This window comes from Artemia franciscana, chromosome 5, assembly GCF_032884065.1.
Source record: "Artemia franciscana chromosome 5, ASM3288406v1, whole genome shotgun sequence".
NCBI lineage: Eukaryota > Metazoa > Arthropoda > Branchiopoda > Anostraca > Artemiidae > Artemia > Artemia franciscana.
Window position 1 is genome coordinate 49,548,755 of NC_088867.1, and position 18,626 is coordinate 49,567,380.

Here is an 18,626-nt window from a genome sequence, read left to right on the forward strand (position 1 = left end):
TTATTTTAAATCCCGACCGGATCTGGTGACACTGGGGGGAGTTTGGGGGGGACCTAAAATCATGGAAAACGCTTAGATTGGAGGAATCGGGATGAAACTTGGTGGGAAAAATAAGCAAAAGTTTTAGATACGTGATTTATATAATTGGAACGGATCCGCTCTATTGGGGGGGGGGGGCGTTAATTCTGAAAAATTAAAAAAAAACGTAATTTTAACTTACGAAGGAGTGATCGGATCTTCAAGAAACTTCATATTTAGAAGGACCTCGTAACTCAGATCTCTCGTTTTAAATCTCAACCGGACCCAGCGTCATTGGGGGGGGGGGACCGGAAATCTTAGAAAATACTTAAAGCGGAGAGATCAGGATGAAACTGGATGGGAAGAATAAAAACCTGCCTAAGATACGCGACTGATGTAACCGGACCGGATCTGCTCTCTTGAGTGGAGTTGGGGGGGGGGGTAATTTGGAAAAAGGAGGTAATTGTAACTTACGAAAGGGTGATCAGATCTTAATGAATTTTGATATTTAGAAGGATCTTGTGCTTTAAAGCTCTAATTTTAAATTCCGACCAGACCCTGTGACATTGGGGGGAGTTGGAGGCGGAAACCGGAATTCTCGGAAAATGTGAAAATTGGGGTATTTTTATCTTACGAATAGGTGATCGGATCTTAGTGATATTTGATATTTAGAAGGAATTCATGTCTCAGAGCTCTTATTTCAAAGCCGACCAGGTCTTTTGACATTGGGGGGAATCGGAAGGGGAAATCTTGGAAAACACTTGGAGTGGAGGAATCGGGATGATGCTTGGTGGATAGAATAAGAAAATGTCCTTGATACGTGATTGACGTAACCGTACTGGATTCACTCTCTTTGGGGGTGTTGGGGGAAGGGGTTCAGTGATTTGGCGAGATTGGTGCTTCTGGACGTGCTAGGACGATGAAAATTGGTAGGCGTGTCAGTGAACTGCACAAATTGACTTGATAAAATCGTTTTCCCAGATTCGAACATCTGGGGGCTAAAGGGGGGGGAAATTAGAAAAAAATGAGGTATTTATAACTTACGAGTGGGTGATCGGATCTTAATGAATTTTGATATTTAGAAGGACATCGTGACTCAGAGCTCTTATTTTAAATCCTGACCGGCATTAAGCCTCTGATTTTTCTTTTAAATCAATCTATTGATGCTTAGAATTTTGTTAGAGCTCATGCCATATGAGCTCTTAGCTCTTAGCTCTTCTTGCCTCGTCACAGTGCCATATGAGCTCTTAGCTCTTGTTTTTCCTTGTCTTTAACGTTATTTGCGTGTCAAAGTGTCTCCCTACGTTCCCTAGTTCACTTTAACATGCCTCTTATTTATTCTATAGTCACATCATAGTTACATCTGTCGAAAAAGTAAGTTTTTATGAATGACACAAGTTCTTTGATTTTAACGTCAAGCTTGTACTTTAGAAATGACAAATTAAAATACCTACAATTTTTTTTAGAATTTTTTTGGAAAAGCTAATAATAACTATTAATAATACTATTTCTTTGTGTTTTTGCCAGATTCCTACTTCATATACAAAAACTACCATTAATTCAATTTTTTTCAATTCAATTCTTTTATTAACAAAAAAAAATCACACACTATAAACTAACTAGACCCTAAGAGAGCACTGCCCGTAACGGGTGACAGTATTCATTCAATCATCAAGAATAGAAATATAAGGTAAGAAAAAAAAAGAAGAAGAAGGGAAAAGAAAAGAAAAACACGTAAATTAATAAAACAAAACATAGAGAACTATCGGTAAAAGAAATTAGGATCTAATTCAATATTTTCCATTAAAAAGCTTTTAATCTTACTTTTGAACTCTGGTAGGCTTATTATAAGCGTTTAGACATTCTTGGTAAAAAAATTTTTTACCTAGAGCCTTGATTTTGCCTAATATCTTGACAGAGCCTTGTCAATCAGAAATTTCAGGCTTTAAAGTTGAGCAATGTTCAATTTGAGAAATTACGAACACCATATATAATGGATGCTATATTCTTGTGTAACTTTGATAATGCGGTCTGAGCATAAAGTGAATTCCTATTAGCTTTGCATAAAAAGTATGTGGTCAGTAACCCATAAAGTAATGCGGTTTGAACTCATACCTCCAGAGTCTAGAAGAGACTATCTTAACTATACCACTACGGTAGTTACACATTCACCTAGCCTAAAAGCCTAAACTAGTAATATTGATAATTTTCATTTGACGATCGCTCTGCCATCTCGTAATCCTGCGAAGTCGAATATATTGTTTATATATCACAGAAAAGTTTGGATATTGGTTTTAAGGTGCATAAGTTACAACTTCTTCAGTTATATGCTTCACATTAAATTTGTAAATATATGTTAGATGGCAGAAAGATGTTTCCTTTTGCAAATTTATCAGAGAAAAATTTTGAATATGGTTTATTAAAGACGACTTTATAGTTATTTAAGGTGTATTAAGCTATGAATTCTTCAATTAAATTTCTTAATATCACTTATGAAAGCTTTAACTAGCTGGCAGGAAGTATTGTTCTTAGTAGAAATTGGCCAGAGTTGGTTCAGAGTATGACTGCCAGATTCACTCATACTTCCAGAGTTCAGTAAGAGCCATACACATTGTCATACCTTTCAATAAAAGTCAATTTTTATGAACGACATGGAGTTTTCTTAATTTCATAATCACATTTTCACTAAGAAAAAAGGACAGAATAAAGGCTTTCCAGTGCCATTGCTGACGCATAGGGGGGTCGAATCCCCGTTGTTTTGTTTTTACAAGAAAAAGCAGCATTCCTGTCGCCCAACCTTGCTGAGTGGAGATCGGATCCAAATACACCCTAGAAGGGCATCAGTCCACTGTGTTACCATAGGATGTAATTGTACTACAAAACTAGAAATTATATATACTACATGGTATCCCTTTATGTGTTTTACCATGCTCCTTTTATATACCGAAAACGGACTATTCCATGCTTATACCTTTTCTAATCTTTGAGAAATTTGCTTCAACTCTTGATTCTTATCCGTCCGTCACAGATGTTAATATTGAGAGTTTAACGATGTTCAACCCGAGAAAATGTGAGATATCGCAAAATCATGCACATTTAGAATGGATTTTATGATTTCACTATCTATTGAACAGTATTGAGAAAAACAATGGTGGTTAACGCAAAGGAATAATCTGATGAAGTTTTCACTGCACAAGGATCTAGAAATAATTATTTTGTTTTAAATACGCGTTTTCAGCAATTTCTTTCGCGATGTTCAAGTGTTTCTGAAAGGACTCAATGACCACTTGGAAAACAGCTTTTTGGAGCATATTCAAGTTTTTTTGGTATTACGTCATATGAAAAATGCAAGCAGAACGACTGTTGATTTCGGGATTAAGCGCAAAAATACAAGAACCAGACTACTAATGAGAATGCCAAATAGTAAACTTTGCAGAAACGCTAGATCAGAGAAACGAACCATGTCTTCTTCACGCAAGTCATTTAAAACCTGCATGTGTCATTCATTCCATCCCTTCACATTTGAAACCAACCATATTAAAACTGATCGATTGACTATGCTCATATTTGAAAACTACCATGCAACTGATAAACAATAAGCTAGTTTTATTAACTGGAGACCGATAAGCAAGTTTTAATTGATTTCTTCTTTCTCATCAGAGCCAAACGGGCCCCACTGCCACCGATTTTAAATATACCCGTGCCACTTTTCAACTTTGGTGCTCTTGAAATCCAGCTAACTTCAGTTAATTGACATTATATGATGGTTGATGGCTTGATTTACTAGAATTGGTCTGTGAAGGAAGGAGCAAATTGCTCAGGAATTGCTCTTTGTGTAAAGATCAATAGCTAGCGAAGTTTGATCTTTCACTATAAAAATATCTTTCACTACATTTTGATCTTTCACGAGTCAAACGTCTTAGAAATTGCGTTTACGTGTTTCTGGATGTGCCTGCTAAAATGTTCGATCTAGAAAATTAAAAATTTTTTCAAAACAAAATTGAGTTAGAAATTGAATTCTTAATAGAAGAACGAACTAAATAAAATTGAATAATCTGTTTTCAAAATTGAACTGAGAAAATCTGTCGAGAATTCAATTCCTTCTTCCTGTTTACCCATCACAAGATTATTCATTTTATAGATTTTTACTTTCCTGCTGATTCATTGTGATTCTCACTGTTGCTTCTCTTCTAACCATAGGTTTCGTTCTTTGTGATCCTTGTTTTTAGGATATCTTCTAACCGCAGATTTCGTTGTTCATTTTAGTTCTTCATTAGCTCAGATATTTTTTCGATGCATTTTCTTCAGCTCTTTGAATTTATTCATTATCATATATAACTTCGTATACCGTCATCGATATAAAAATCATTATTCTCCAGCTTCTAACTACAGATTTTGCTGTGTAAAATTTTCGTTTGCATTCCAATGTAATTCTCACTATCGCTTCCCTGAGGATAAATGAACTTGGGGCACTGCATCTTTAGATAATCCTCTGTTGGATCTAGTAATTTCTGTAAATCATGAGCCGAATTCGCTATTTGAGCATTGTCATCATCCGCAAACCAAAAAACTGAAAAGTTTTATTACCAATCTCACTGTTGGAGCCCATTTTTTATTTTCTAAAAATTCAGCAATGTCAATCAATCAATCAATCATTCCATTAATATTAAAACACTATTTCAAACGTAAAAAAGTTATCCGGCCCAAGAAGCTCTGCTTGTTATGGGCCATACACCACAATAATAGAGCACTAAAAGAACCATAAATAATGCCCTAAAACAAACAATACACGTGAAATAAATATGAAGGAGAATAAACACTAGAATACAGTAGAAAAAAACTGGTAGTAATTACCATATAGAAACAAATAGAAACCAAGAAAGTACAGAAACAGGAAAGACCAAGTTGACACTAGAACATCAGAGAAAAAAAAACCGAAAAAAGACAAATAAAAATGGACTTTAAAAGATAAGAAGGTCCCTGAAAATAATTCTAAAAAGAATAGGGGAGATATATATCAGTTGGGAAAGAATTCCAAAAAGGAAAAACAATAGGAAAAGAGAAAACCGGGAAAATAAAAACAAAGGAGAGAGAGAGAAATTACTAAACTGGAAAGACCCGACGAAAAACTGCCTTTGCTTAAAGACATAGAGGGATATCCTGAGGGATGGAGTTCCATAATACAATTGATTGATAAACAAGAGACCTCTGGGCTGCTGTAAATGATCGTTTGGGTAAAGTCAATCTGTGAGAAGAACTACGTAGAAAAGATGAGTACCTACCTGAGCCTGTTCGTGAAAAAAATTGCTGAAGAGGTGGTGGAAGTGTACCTAGAAAAGCAGAATGCGCTAAATAAAGATTACTCTTACCCACAATAGGAGCCAGCGGAGCTATTCCAGTATCATTATAAAGACCAGAGGAAGGGTAAAGCCGAGGGAGAAGAAAAGTAGCATTCACTGCCCTATTTTGGGGCCATTAATAAAAAGACAAAAAAGTCGAGGTGACAAGGGGCGCTTCCCGGTCTTACACCTTTCTTAACTTTAAAAGGCCTCGGAAGTACCAACCCGGTACTCTTACTGTCGCATTAGTTTCAAAATACATATTTAGAGGCTTTTTTAAGCAGAATTCTATTAACATTATCAAACGCATTTCTTAAATCCAAAAATGCAACATATAGGGTATTCTTTCCTGATCCATATTTTTTAATTAATCCACTTAAAATAAAACCTATCCGTAAGTAGGGGAGAGGGGGGCGAAACCGTACGGTTTTAGGTTTTTGACCCCTATAAGATGTTCTTCTAAAGATACAAACTTTGTTCTTACATGTACAGAAAGCTTATTTATTCATCTCTCTTAGGATTTTTTTTTCAATGACTTCCATCAAGTCGTTTCTCAGTGAGACCCTAAAACATATGACCTCTTAAAGTGTCCAAAGTCGCCCCTACCGTGGGGCGACTTCGGACACATAAGGGGCGTTTTGGACATCTATATTTAACGATCCAAACAGTGTATTCAGAAAATATAAAAGTAGCAGAATTAACTGGAATATCAAAAGAACTCAAAAGGCATTTCACATCATTATTTTATGGCATAGCGAGACAAGTCACACCCAAATACAAGGCCTTTGACTGCTCGCCCTGTCCCTCCTGCAGTAAAAGGAGTAGGCAACCTCATAATAATATCATCAAAATCAGTTTCAACACAATCGAGACATTCTGGGAAGATGAACTTTTCACTTGATTTGCGGAGGTAGTTTATTTTAGCTAATCTGCCACTCACTTCTTCAATCTGACCAACATAGTAAACAGCGGAGTTTGGTTTCTTTCCCATCATAAACCTCACAAGCACAAAATTTCCTGAAGAAAATTCTTCGTTAGTCTGAAGTTCACTGACACTTCCAATGTGCAAAGACTCATCATCCGAATCGTCTATTAGCTGCATATCTTTGTCTGAAATGCTATCTTCAGCCTCCTCGTCAATGGAAGAAACCTTGGACTTCTTCAATGACTCCGATTTCAAGGACTCATCTGGTTTACGTTTAGGAACCCTTTTTTTAGTTTTCTTGTCAAGCTTTGCCTGAGCCTCTGCTTCAAGGGATTCCTTCTCTGGAGTATCTGTCAAAATCCTAGTTTTCCCTATCTTGTGCTTTTTGCGGGAACCCATTTGCATTCTTGCTTTTGGATATGGTCTTATGCTTTCAGGAGTTATAGGCAGGTTTGGTGTGTCCTTTGGTTGATCCACCAAGACAGGAGCAGAAGAATGAACTGAACCAGGGTGAGGATCATCCTTAGTAGAATCTGTGTGATTCTGTTCTGCTGGGTCAGGGCGGTTTGTCACTTCAGCAGGTAGAAAATTGGCTTCTGTGAAGATATTCAGATTCAAAGGCCAAATTCCTGCCTTTTCGAAACCAGCTGTGATGTTATGAGGGTTCAGCTTTTCTAGATAAGGCTGCTTGCACAACTTTGCTATTTCGTGTATTGAAATCCTCCGACCTGGATTTATCTGCAACCAAGTGTCGAAGGACTCCCTGGTGGCATGTTTGAATTGTGCATAAGCCGAAACATCAAGGGGCTGGATGTGATGAGAGTAATGGGGAGGAAAGGTCAGAAGATGAATGCCATTATCTTTGCACAAGGAAACTACTTCAATTGAAATATGGCTTTCATGATTGTCGAACAAGAGCAAAACAGGATCCTCTTTGCTGGGTTTAACTTCTTTCTGGAAGTGCTGCAATGAACAAAGGAAATTCTCCGAGGTCATCCATCCACCGGGATGGGCTAAGCCAATACATCCTGGTGGTCCATCTCGATACATTCTCTCGGGAACCTTGACTCTTGGAAAAACAAACACTGTTTGAATAGTCTGACCAGTTGCAGACACAAAGCACAGCATTGTGGTATATTCCCCTCTTTCTGCCGACACGGTCTGTGCCACCTGTTTTGCCCCCTTTTTAGCAATCACCTTTGGAGCCTGAACAACTGTGGGCACTCCTGTTTCGTCGTAGTTCCAAATCCTACCAGGAGGAAAATGGAACTTGCTATACAGTCCCTGAAGATTACGGAAGAAGGCACCAATTACAGTGGCATTGAAGCCGGCAGCACGAGCCTGGCTTGTGTTTTCCGGCTTTCTAATGGGCAAACTGGCGTTACGCTTCATAAATCCTTTGAACCAGTCGACTCCTGCTCTTTCATTCAGCTCCCAACTTGGTGGGAATTTGAGCTTCAGAGTTGTTGCCCATTGGTAGGCTAACTTTCTCGTTGCATTTGGAGTTAGTCCGTGGTTCAATATTGAGCAGTTTTCGAGGTATATAGTGAGTTCTCTCTCTTGTTTGGGAGTAAAAACGAGCTTAGAACTCTCCTGAAAACTATCATTATCACTGTTTGCACTTGGGCTACCCTTTTCAAGATCTTGCATTTTACTCTTGTAGCGTTTCACGGCATCCACAAGGGTAGACTTCTTCAAAGAAAATTCTTCCACGGCTGATCGGAAAGATGAATTCTCATTTACGACTTGTCTCACAGCACGCTTCAGTAATTCTGGATCTGGGGGGCCACCCCCTTTTCGAATATACGTGCGAACCATAAGTAAAAGAAAAATCTAAAATGGCAAAGATGGAGAGAAGCCTATATGTCCTCATATTGTAAATAAACTTAATTTAGCAGAAACGCCCCAAAGTTTCGTGAGCTGATTTTCTTTGAAAAAATATATTTCAAAAATAGTTCTTTGCCCGGATGTCTGGATTGATCAATAATAGATTTTAGTATATATTTTGTTGTGGTATTCTTGCGCTGAGATGAACTCCTCTGTTATCTCCTATCTTGTATGTTTTTTTTATGATGAGATGTTGTGTTTTCTTATGCATTTGTACTGTTTACAAATGCATCATTACGAGCTCTGCTCTCTGTTGGGGTATAATATTGTTTTTGTTTTTTGAAAGTTGAATTTAATAAATTCCTATTCCTAGTCTATAATAAAGTTGAAATACTTGGTAATTTCCTAGCTCTAGCTAATTCCAATTCCAGACTCGGAGATCCTTCCATCAGCATGGGGCGAAACCGGACACCTCGAAATGTGTCCGGAGTCGCCCCCTAAAAACTGTCCGGAGTCACCCCTTATTGACGCCATTTTGAAAATTCACCTTTTTTTGGAAACCGCCAGACATTTATTGATGAAAATTACGAGGAAAATACCGGAAACATACCTCTTATGATTCATCTAACTTACGACCCTATAGCTACAATAACTTGAAAAATATTCGACGAGGACTAGAGGTGTCAAAATTTACAGAGAGTATATAAAAACTTCTTTACCTCTTATCTCAGTGGTCTTTGGCATCAAATATTCAAAATATCCGCCTAATGTGCGCTACATGAATGCCATCTAGTGGCGATTTTCTGAATGGATTAGTTCAAAGACTTTGGATGAGAGGTCCAACGGATGGTTTCGCCCCCGTACGGTTTCGCCCCCCTCTCCCCTACTATAATCTTTTTCACAAACCTCCCTGTTCTTCTGGCATAGTTTCAAAACCCTCTAGCCAATCATTAACCGGTTATCTAAAATTGTCTCTAAAATTTTGCCAAAAATAGGAGCTAAGGCTATTAGCCTATAACTCCCATGATCCCTGGGACTCCCTCTTTTAAATATAGGTACCATTATCGATGCCCTCCATATAATAGGCCATACTCCATTACTAATAATTCTATTAAATATGTGAACTAACACAGGCAATATCACACTAAGTGACCTCTTTATTAAAACTGCTGGTATTCCACCTGTTCCTGGCCCAGATCTTCCTTTCATATTCTTAACATCTTTCCTAATTTTTTCTGACAAAACTTCTCTTACCGAATCCTAATCATTTTCTCTCATAGGGAATAACACAAAATCGCTCCAATGTTCCTTACTTAATTCTATGGATTCCCCATCTACACTCTCCAAATAACTTGACCAAGCGATAGCCGCTCTGATATCTCATTGTTGAGCTAAATCAGAAGAAACTATCTGTATCCAAGTTTAAAAAAAAATGTATCCAAAAAAGGCGTATCTGCAATATCTTGAGGAAATTAGAGGCGTTAACTTGGAACTTTCAGAGCCACTTCTGCTACTACTACTACAATTACGGATGCAATCGAGACTGATTACGACTGCAAACGTGACTGCTTACATCTGTGACAACTTGCAACTGTGACTGCGACTGCATGCATCTTCTATTACATCTACTTAAAAGGGTTGTTGAGTGGTGAAACTTTAATGTTAAACGACTTGAACAGAAATTAAACAAAAACTTTTCAAAATAGAAGTCTTTGAAAAAAAAAGTAATAAGATACATTGAGACCAGCAGAAGTAAACTAGAATAATAATTTAAACTCAAAACGACCAGAAATTATTGTTAAAGAATAAATGGGAACAAAAATAAATAGAAATTAAATAAACTATCATAGCAAATAAACAGAGAACAGATGCTAATCTAAATGAAAAAATATATCTTAGAACGAGTAAAACTTAAATTAACAAAAACAGACAAAAATCAAACTGAAAACGGACAAAAATTACTACAAACAAGAGCTTGGTAACTGCCCCCCCCATCACTAACTGCAAAAACCTAAGGTCTACTGCGTCGTTTGCTTCACTGAAAACTAAACAATTTAAAACTATATTTTCCTGAACATAACATTGAAAATCTAAATAAGAGTTTCAGTGAAATAAAATCTTGAACTCCTGAGCCTTCAGAAATTAATATAATTATATATTAAATACTTGATTTAATTTTATTAGATACTAGTTGACCCCTGTCCGCGTTGCTGCGGCGCTGCACGCCCCAGCAACACGTGGAGCGTCAGCTACTCCCCCCTCTTTTTTACTGTCGTCTGTTCCATAAATACATTATATGTTACCAATAGGCAACTTCCATAATTCAAAGTCCTTGTCCCGCGGGTTTTGAAAAAAGGGGGGAGGGGTGATTGACCTTTATTTATTTGATCTTTGAAGTTTCTTAAGCAAATTAACTATTTCAAAAGTTTGATTGGATGTGTTTGGGGAAAAGGCGGTTGGGGGGCGGGGCTGGTTGCCATTTCATCACTTCGTAACCATTAAAAAGGGAACTGTAATTTTAGACTTCCAATCAAATGAGCTCTCTCCGAAGTTATACGACCACCCATTCCATAGAAATCTTATTGTTAACAATGGGCAATTTTCATAACTTACGGTCCTTGCCCCTGGAGCAGTGCAGGGGGGGTCAATTCTTGAAGCACGGTCATTTGACCTTTGGACCATTTTGAATAAAATGACTAACTCAAAATTTTGATCGAAATAATTAAGGAACGGAACGTAGGGACCCCTCCGGTCACTTTTCGCCCTAAGAGGGAACTAGAACTTTCAATTTCTAATCTAATAATCCTCCTCCGAAAATCTTTTTTAAAGTATGTTCCATAAAAAACATTACGTTTTAACAATGAACAACTTGCATAGCTTAGAACCCTTTCCCCTAGGGCTGGGGAGGCGATTGTCAAACATGGAGGCTTAGTTATTTTACCTTGGGAGTACTTTGAACCAATTTGCTATCTCAAGTTTTGATCGGATGCATTTGGTGAAAAAATGGCATGAAGAGGGGGGGGGGACCTGTTGCTACTATAAAGCTCCTTCATTTCAAATTTAAGTGATCCAACCAATGAACCTGGGTTACATTTCCCTACGATACATTTCTCTATAATCGGATGATTCTTCCTTGCTTGAAAACCATTTTAAAGGGTTTTTAATTTTTCGTTACTATTGGCTAATCTTCTCTCTTTGCTAGATTGTCCCTATGGGGTGAAACTTAAATCACATACAGAGAATTAGAACCACAGGGAATTAGGTAAAGAAGTCGCTCAAGTTTGACATCATACCCCAGCGAAGGAACTCTTTAATAGTATTTTATATACTCTTGTCAAAGAAACGTTTGTTAAATCATCTTGTATGTGAACCTTTTGACAAAATTGCATTTTTTTTTTATTCTTAGGTTACTTACAAAAAGCAGGTAGATATAATAATTAGCTTTCAAATAAGCCCTTCGAAATCTATCTACGACTTCGGGTTGTTTTTTAAATTCTCATAAATTTATTGTAGCTGCAAACTGTTATCATTAAGATTAATAAAAATAATAGCTACGGATAATGAATCCACTTCAAATGGAAATTATTCCTATCTTGACATTTTCTTGAAGGCATCTTGAATTTTCGTCAACAAAGGGTTAAAGTTTATTCTTTACTAGGTTACCCTTAAGGGGCAACCCCGATAAAAAAAACCTACACCATGGGAACTGGTTGATGTCTGTGAGTTTGATCCAGAAATAGATTTCTGACTCAGAAAGAGCAGAAAAATATGGTCAAACAGGAAGAAGTTGGTACTGATGTAGTCTTTCTAAATCGAGTTCCCACTATTTCAATTTGTCGCTTCTGAAACACCAGTATAACCTCCAAATGATTGAAGAATAAGAACCATTGACGATTTTTTTTTTCGTACCAAATGCTGGTAAAATGTTTGCATATGCATTAGTCTGCAATATGAAGAGGTTTTAATTTTATGAATATTAAAATTATTTTAAAAGATAAATGAATCGGAATCATCAGTTTTTAAGTTATCATAGTTCTAGAAAAATTGTTTTTAGGTTTAGGTTTATGGTCACTGGGGAAGATACATTACTTTATCTTGTGATATTATCATGTTGTGATTAACATGTTGGCATTAAATCTCGTTTTGTGTTTACTTGCAGGTTTCATAGGATATTTCAACGATAATTATGAGTTCGTCGAGGATTATTCGTTCATAAAGGATGAAGCCATGGCTCGTTTCACAGATACTGCGTTTCTACAAGGTTTACTGTTTGGTATTCTTATTAGCGTGCTGATTATTATATTTTGGTGTTATATCCCAAGCATAACATTCGTCGTTCTTGCATTTTTCGTTGGACGTTTTTTCAGGGAAGAAAACTTGGGTATACGTGAACATGTTTGCCACATAATCATTGGATCGTTTAAACCATACTTGAACATCGGTAAAGAAATTGCAGAGAAAGTTTGGCTTAAAATCAGATAACTATTTCTAGATCCTTGTGTAGTGAAAACTCTTCCCAAATTTTGTTTTGTGTTTATATTGCTTTGCACAATATTAGCATCAGAGGTGGGGAGACCACTGCTACCAATGTGGGTACCTCGGCTCGATATTATTACCAGACGACAGTAAAGTGACCCTAGTGAAGGAATCTATGATTAATTTGGTAATTATGAACTTGACTCAAACCAGTTACTGTAATGGACCTGGCCAAAAGTCGACGAATAATATTTAATTCGCAGGTATTCTTCCACTATCAGAGAAAAGTTTTCAGCCAATCTGTCAAAATCAGCTCTGACAGCCTTCTTCAAATTATTATGATTGCGTCGGTTGCTGCAACCTAGTAAAGAGAGAACTTTGGCCCTTAGTAACCAAAAACTAAAAGTGTGCTGGAAATACTGGCCAGTGAATGACCTTTTCTATTTGATTCAGGAAAAGTAACTTTTATCAAAATTATTCTTGATAGTGAAACAATATTTTAATCACAAATTTAAGAGAATATCGAAAAATACCTGAAGCCTTTCAAAATGGCGTCGGATCAGAAAAAAGTACACCATTAGAGTCATTATGGCTGAAAGCCTATACTATTTATAAGAAACAGTCGTCTGGTTTGGCCAACAAGGAAAATCGTAGGCAGTACTGATTTGTCGTTTTTTCTCCTCCACTGCTTGTGGGATAGTGGAATTAAACATATCGTAGTAACAAACTGTAAATAAGAAGCGAACCGGCTCAATAGTAACCGAAACTCTAAAAAACGGAATTTTGACACCAATAGATACATCAAAAGAATCAGGTTTTTATGCTTGTTTTAAATATATAAGTTTCATCAAGTTTATCCCTACTCATCAAAAGTTACGAGCCTGAGAAAGTTTGCCCTATTTTCGAAAAAAGGGGAAACACCCCGTAAAAGTCATAAAACCTTAATGAAAATCATACCGTCAGATTCAGCATATCAGAGCACCTTACTGTAGAGTGGAATTTGTATTTTTTGCCAGAAGAAGGATCAGAAGAAAGTTTTTTTCCAGGGGTGATCGTATCGATCCAGAGGTCCTATAGCGCTGTGAAAGAGCTCATTTGAACGGAAATTAAAAGTTCTAGTGCCCTATTTAAGGGGGGTTCATCCCCCCGTCAATACCTCACTCTTTAAGCTAAAGTTTTTTAGTGCTTTCAAAGAACTATTTATTCTAATTAAACGGCCTTTGTGATTCAGGGGTCATCCTAAAAGAATTGGAGCAAAATTCGAACTTTAGTGTAAAGAACAAGATATTGACAAGGGTGAACCCCCTCACATATGTAGTAATTTCTTTCGTTTTAAGTTTTAATGTTGCTGCTTACTTTTAGTTGAAAAAACTTCTTTTAAAATTTAATCTCATAAAGAGCTCATTTAAGGAAAATTGCTGCATCCAAGTGTTTTAAAAACCACAATATTTAAATGAAATCCTTTTTTTGCAAAACTAAAGAGATAATCTTTGTGTCCAACATGACGAATGAGGCTATAATCGTAGGTTAGGGCCATGCATGACTTAATACACTAATTTTACTATAAACATTAAATTAATACACTAAAATTAGAGGATGCGCACAAAGAACAAAAACCAAGTGATTATTTTGAAGAAGTTTCAAGAAGACTCAATGGTGATAGTCAAGGCCTCATTTATAGCGATACACATGTTAGAGTTTATGCAGAACAAAAACGACATTTGGTGATTTTGTTACACTGGACGATTTTGTCGGTACGTTCTTTATACCCCCCCCCCCCCTAAACGCAAAACCCAAACTGGACCCCTGGAACTAAGTGATTATTTGGAAGTGTCAAGAAGACTTGATGGTGATAGTCATTGAGTCATTTATAGCTATGAAATAAAAAAGACAAGTTTTTTCAACTGAAAGTAAGGAGTGACATTAAAACTTACAACGAAAAGAAGTTATTCTGTATTTGAAAGGGGCTGTCCCCTCCTCAACGTCCCGCTCTTTAATTAAAGTTTTCCTAAGATTGCTAGGTACTTCCCTCTTTTTAAAAATCGATCTTCAAAAATAAAGCAAAATCAAGTTTGTTGGAGTTTTAGCCTTTTTCTATGTCTAGACTTTTCATATAAAAAAAAACTGCACAAAATTTAAGTTTGGACTTTAGTAGCATTTCCAACAGTGTGAAATTAGCTTGTTTTTGCTCCGAGTAAAGAGTTACCACTTTTTGGAGCACCTTCTCATTTTACAGCTCGACCTTAGCTTGCGGTTTCGTTAAGTTAGAACTGAAGCTTGTTTTGTGCTAAGTTCAGTCTTGATCAGAGTTTCCTCCCCTAGTGGTTTATCAATATTTCTAGTGAGTTTTTATATTGCCTAAACAAAAAACCCTAAATTTGTACAAAAATCACTAGATTATTGAAGAAATTCACTAAAATCTAGTGATTTCTTTTGTCACCGGGTTGCAGCCCTGATTTTCATTCAGAGTTCAATGGGGAAGTTTTTTATTTTTGCATGACCAGTGACCAAAGAGTTATAATTTGAATGAGCGGATTATAATTCTTGATTTTTAAAAGCAGTTTTGTCATTAAAGGACAGATTTTGCAGCCTATTTCCATATAAAAATTACTTTGGACCTTGGTTTGGAAAAAGACGTAAGCTATTTTTGAACTAGATATTGTAAATAACCCCAGTTGCAACTGACATCATCGTATAGTCTTACTACATCTACCCTCTTTAAGCGAGAAATAAAGTTGCATTTTTGTTTGTTTTGTTTTTTCGAAAATGGCTACATATTTTTATTGAAAATATGTTTTCTTGTCATTGCAAATGGCCGCATAATTTTTTTGAGAAATTAAAACAATGCAATTTTTTGGCTTGAAAATATGACCTAGATTAGACATGACTATGGGATGTTTTTTTTTTTTTTTTTTAACTGTACAAGATGACAAAAAAACCTGATCAGCTAAAGAAAAAGACACGGAAAAAATGCATTAAGTAATCATGAACAAAGATGAAACAAACCGAAATATGCGGTTAGAAGACATGCAACAACGGTATCAAGTCTAGCGCTCTAACCATTCGTCTTGGACAGCTCAATCTTTTGCCAATTTTCTTGTACCATTCATCAGGTTTTGCCAATTTTTTCGTTCTTATCTTTCTGGGTCTACTGCGTTGCCGCTAAGATCAAACCCACTACATCACTATAGGATTTAACAACTATGATGATGCTCAAACGAATTTATTAAAAAACGGTTGGTGGTTCTTTATAACCAAGCTGGTTTGTGCTAGTTTTATACCTGTTTTTCGTCTTCTTTTTGTATGTTGAATAATTATATTGGTTTTACCCATGTCTACATAGCTTCGTAAAATAAAATGTATAGGATGTCATTGGATTTTACAATCCCTACCAGTGGCGCTGATCTCCATTTCATGGCCCTTCCGCCGGGAAGTGTAATGGAAGGTTGGGAACCAGTCATCCTGTGCTTTCCCATACCCTTCCTATTTGCCTTCCCCGGGTACCCATTTAAAGCTGGGTCAACTCTGGTTCCTACACAGTCTAACCAATGACCCCCGTTCAAACCAAATAATGAACGACACCAGGAATCGAATTCTTGTCCTCATGGACAAAGGGTCTGAAATCTCTCGTGCTTATCACTCGGATGTTAACCTGCTCTAAATTTGTAAAAATAACTTAGTGTCATTTTTATCGAAATACTTTTTTTTGTATTTCCATTGAAAAGGTCGAAACAACAACAAAATTATGCCCAGGATTTTGTCAAGTACGTTGCCCCCTCCCAAATTTTCATGAATTGGCACCACCCTACCTTAAACTAGTAATTTAGGATCGAAGACTCCTTTCACTGTATTTCTATTTTGTCGTATTTTTCAAACGTATCTTTTATTACAACTATAAAGAATAACCTTTTAAGATGTATGCTGTGTTTTGCGTAAAGCAAAAATAAGAACTTAGTACTGAAAGTAAAAATCTGGTCATTAGGAATAAGGGCCACGTCTCTTATTTTAGGCAAATCAAAAAGATATATTTGCATGAAAAATAAAACAAGGAAATGTTTAGGAAAAAGGTGAAGTGGTTGATCTATTGATAAAACTTCAGAACTAGAATGATTAAGATAAGCAACCAAAATTGATGAGCATTTAATAATATTAAAAATGTAAATAAAAAAGATACGTATTGACGGTTCTTTTTTAAATTCCACCCGCACTTAAGACGGAATGTCGATATGCATAAAACGTAAAGGCATAGTACTTACTGTTTTCCTTAGCTAGCAGAAAACCAGCGAAAGCAATAAGATAAAAATCAGAAAATAATTTTATTCTTGTCTTAATGTCATACATCATTCATTATATAAATATTTGCTATAACATCTTGCCTATGTTTTACTCTTTTGATTCGTCCGTCTTTGATAGGCCGAGATTAACGTTGTATTGCACCTTGAAACCAAGCCACAATACTTTTTTTTCCATAATTTAATGTTGGGTTTCCTGTCCCCCTCCTCCCTCGCAAACCCTATCTCTGGCTATGCCAGTATCCTAATCATGTTATTTGATTTTAAAATGCTAAGATATAGATAAAAGAAACACTCATTATTATTGTTAATTCATTACCCGTCAAAAACGGAAAAGACGGAGTATATAAAAGAAAAAGAAAGAAAAGCACAAAAATTTAAATACACTTCCACTACAAATATTATAAAAATAACACTAGTCCAGGGGACCTCAACTTTATGGACAAACCTCGCCATTTGTATTAAAGGCTGGTTCAAACGCAGTGGAAAATTTTTGAAAAGAACTAATCAATACAGAAGAAAAAGTATCCAAAGAATAGGTACAAGATTGTTCCTGAAATACGCACTTTTTATAGGTACCTATAGCCGCTTTTTTGTGGCTCACAATTTAGCTCAAAGACTGTTTCTTGAAAAGAGTTTTCTTTCTCTTGTTAGCTGCATAGAGAGATTGATTCGTGTCTAGTAAAAACAGGTGGTTCTAAACAAGAATCACAAATCTCGTACTTTTGGGAAGTTTACAATTTATACTGCCAATTTCAAAATTATTTGCTGATTTTTGCTCGGACGAAAGACAAGTCAATCAGAGCCGTAATAAAACCGGAAAAATCGCCAGCGCTAAAACCAATCGATGCCAAGGGAAAAACCAATCAATTTTTACCATTGTACCGGTCGCAGGGCTGCCACAGGTACGAGGAGTTATTTAAAACGTTTAAAGACTTTCTTTTGCGGAAACCTTCCTGACACCAAAAAAGGTTCTAATAGAGATCTGGTCCAGCTGTTGTTTACCGTATAAATAAAAACAATCAGCATTATAGTCGATATTCACACAGATCTCTCAATAGCCTGGAACCAGGACAGTTCTGGAAAGACATGGGTTATGTCAAGATGATATGTTCAATTAGATTTCCCTTTTTTTTCTTCTCAGGTTTCTTATTTTTGCTCCTTCCTGATTTTCTATTACGAAGGTAGAAAAATTGAAAAACACAAGGTAATCACTTCAGTTAATAACCAAAAACTCATCACAAAACCGCAACATTTCAAAATCACTTATTTTTTTCTTTTTTTAGTTTTGTTTCTTGTAGACTTCTTCAGAATAGCAATAATCAGCAACTGCTTTTTTCTGTTTCGAAAGAAAAATTTCGAGCTAACAAATTATTGTTGAGTTAAACGTGAAAGACAGTTACCACTTCCCATTATTTAAGTTGAACATTTTTTGCATTATTTTTTTTTCAATAGTTTTTTTTTATTTACGGCTACTATTGACCGAGTATCAGTTTTTTTACTAAGTTGCAGCTATCTTAGCAACAATGATATAAGGACTAATTAAGTTGGGTTCGACATCAATGGCTACTTTGGTGAATTAAATTGTCCATTAAGAGCAAGAAGCTAAGAAAAAATGTCGAACCTCAGTCAATACATATATAAAACAATAAAAACAAGCTTGAATGATTCCAGAGATAATGTACGTGAAATTTTTTCCCCATCATTATCAATATGGACACTGTAGCCTTGAAATTCTTCTGCAGTCCT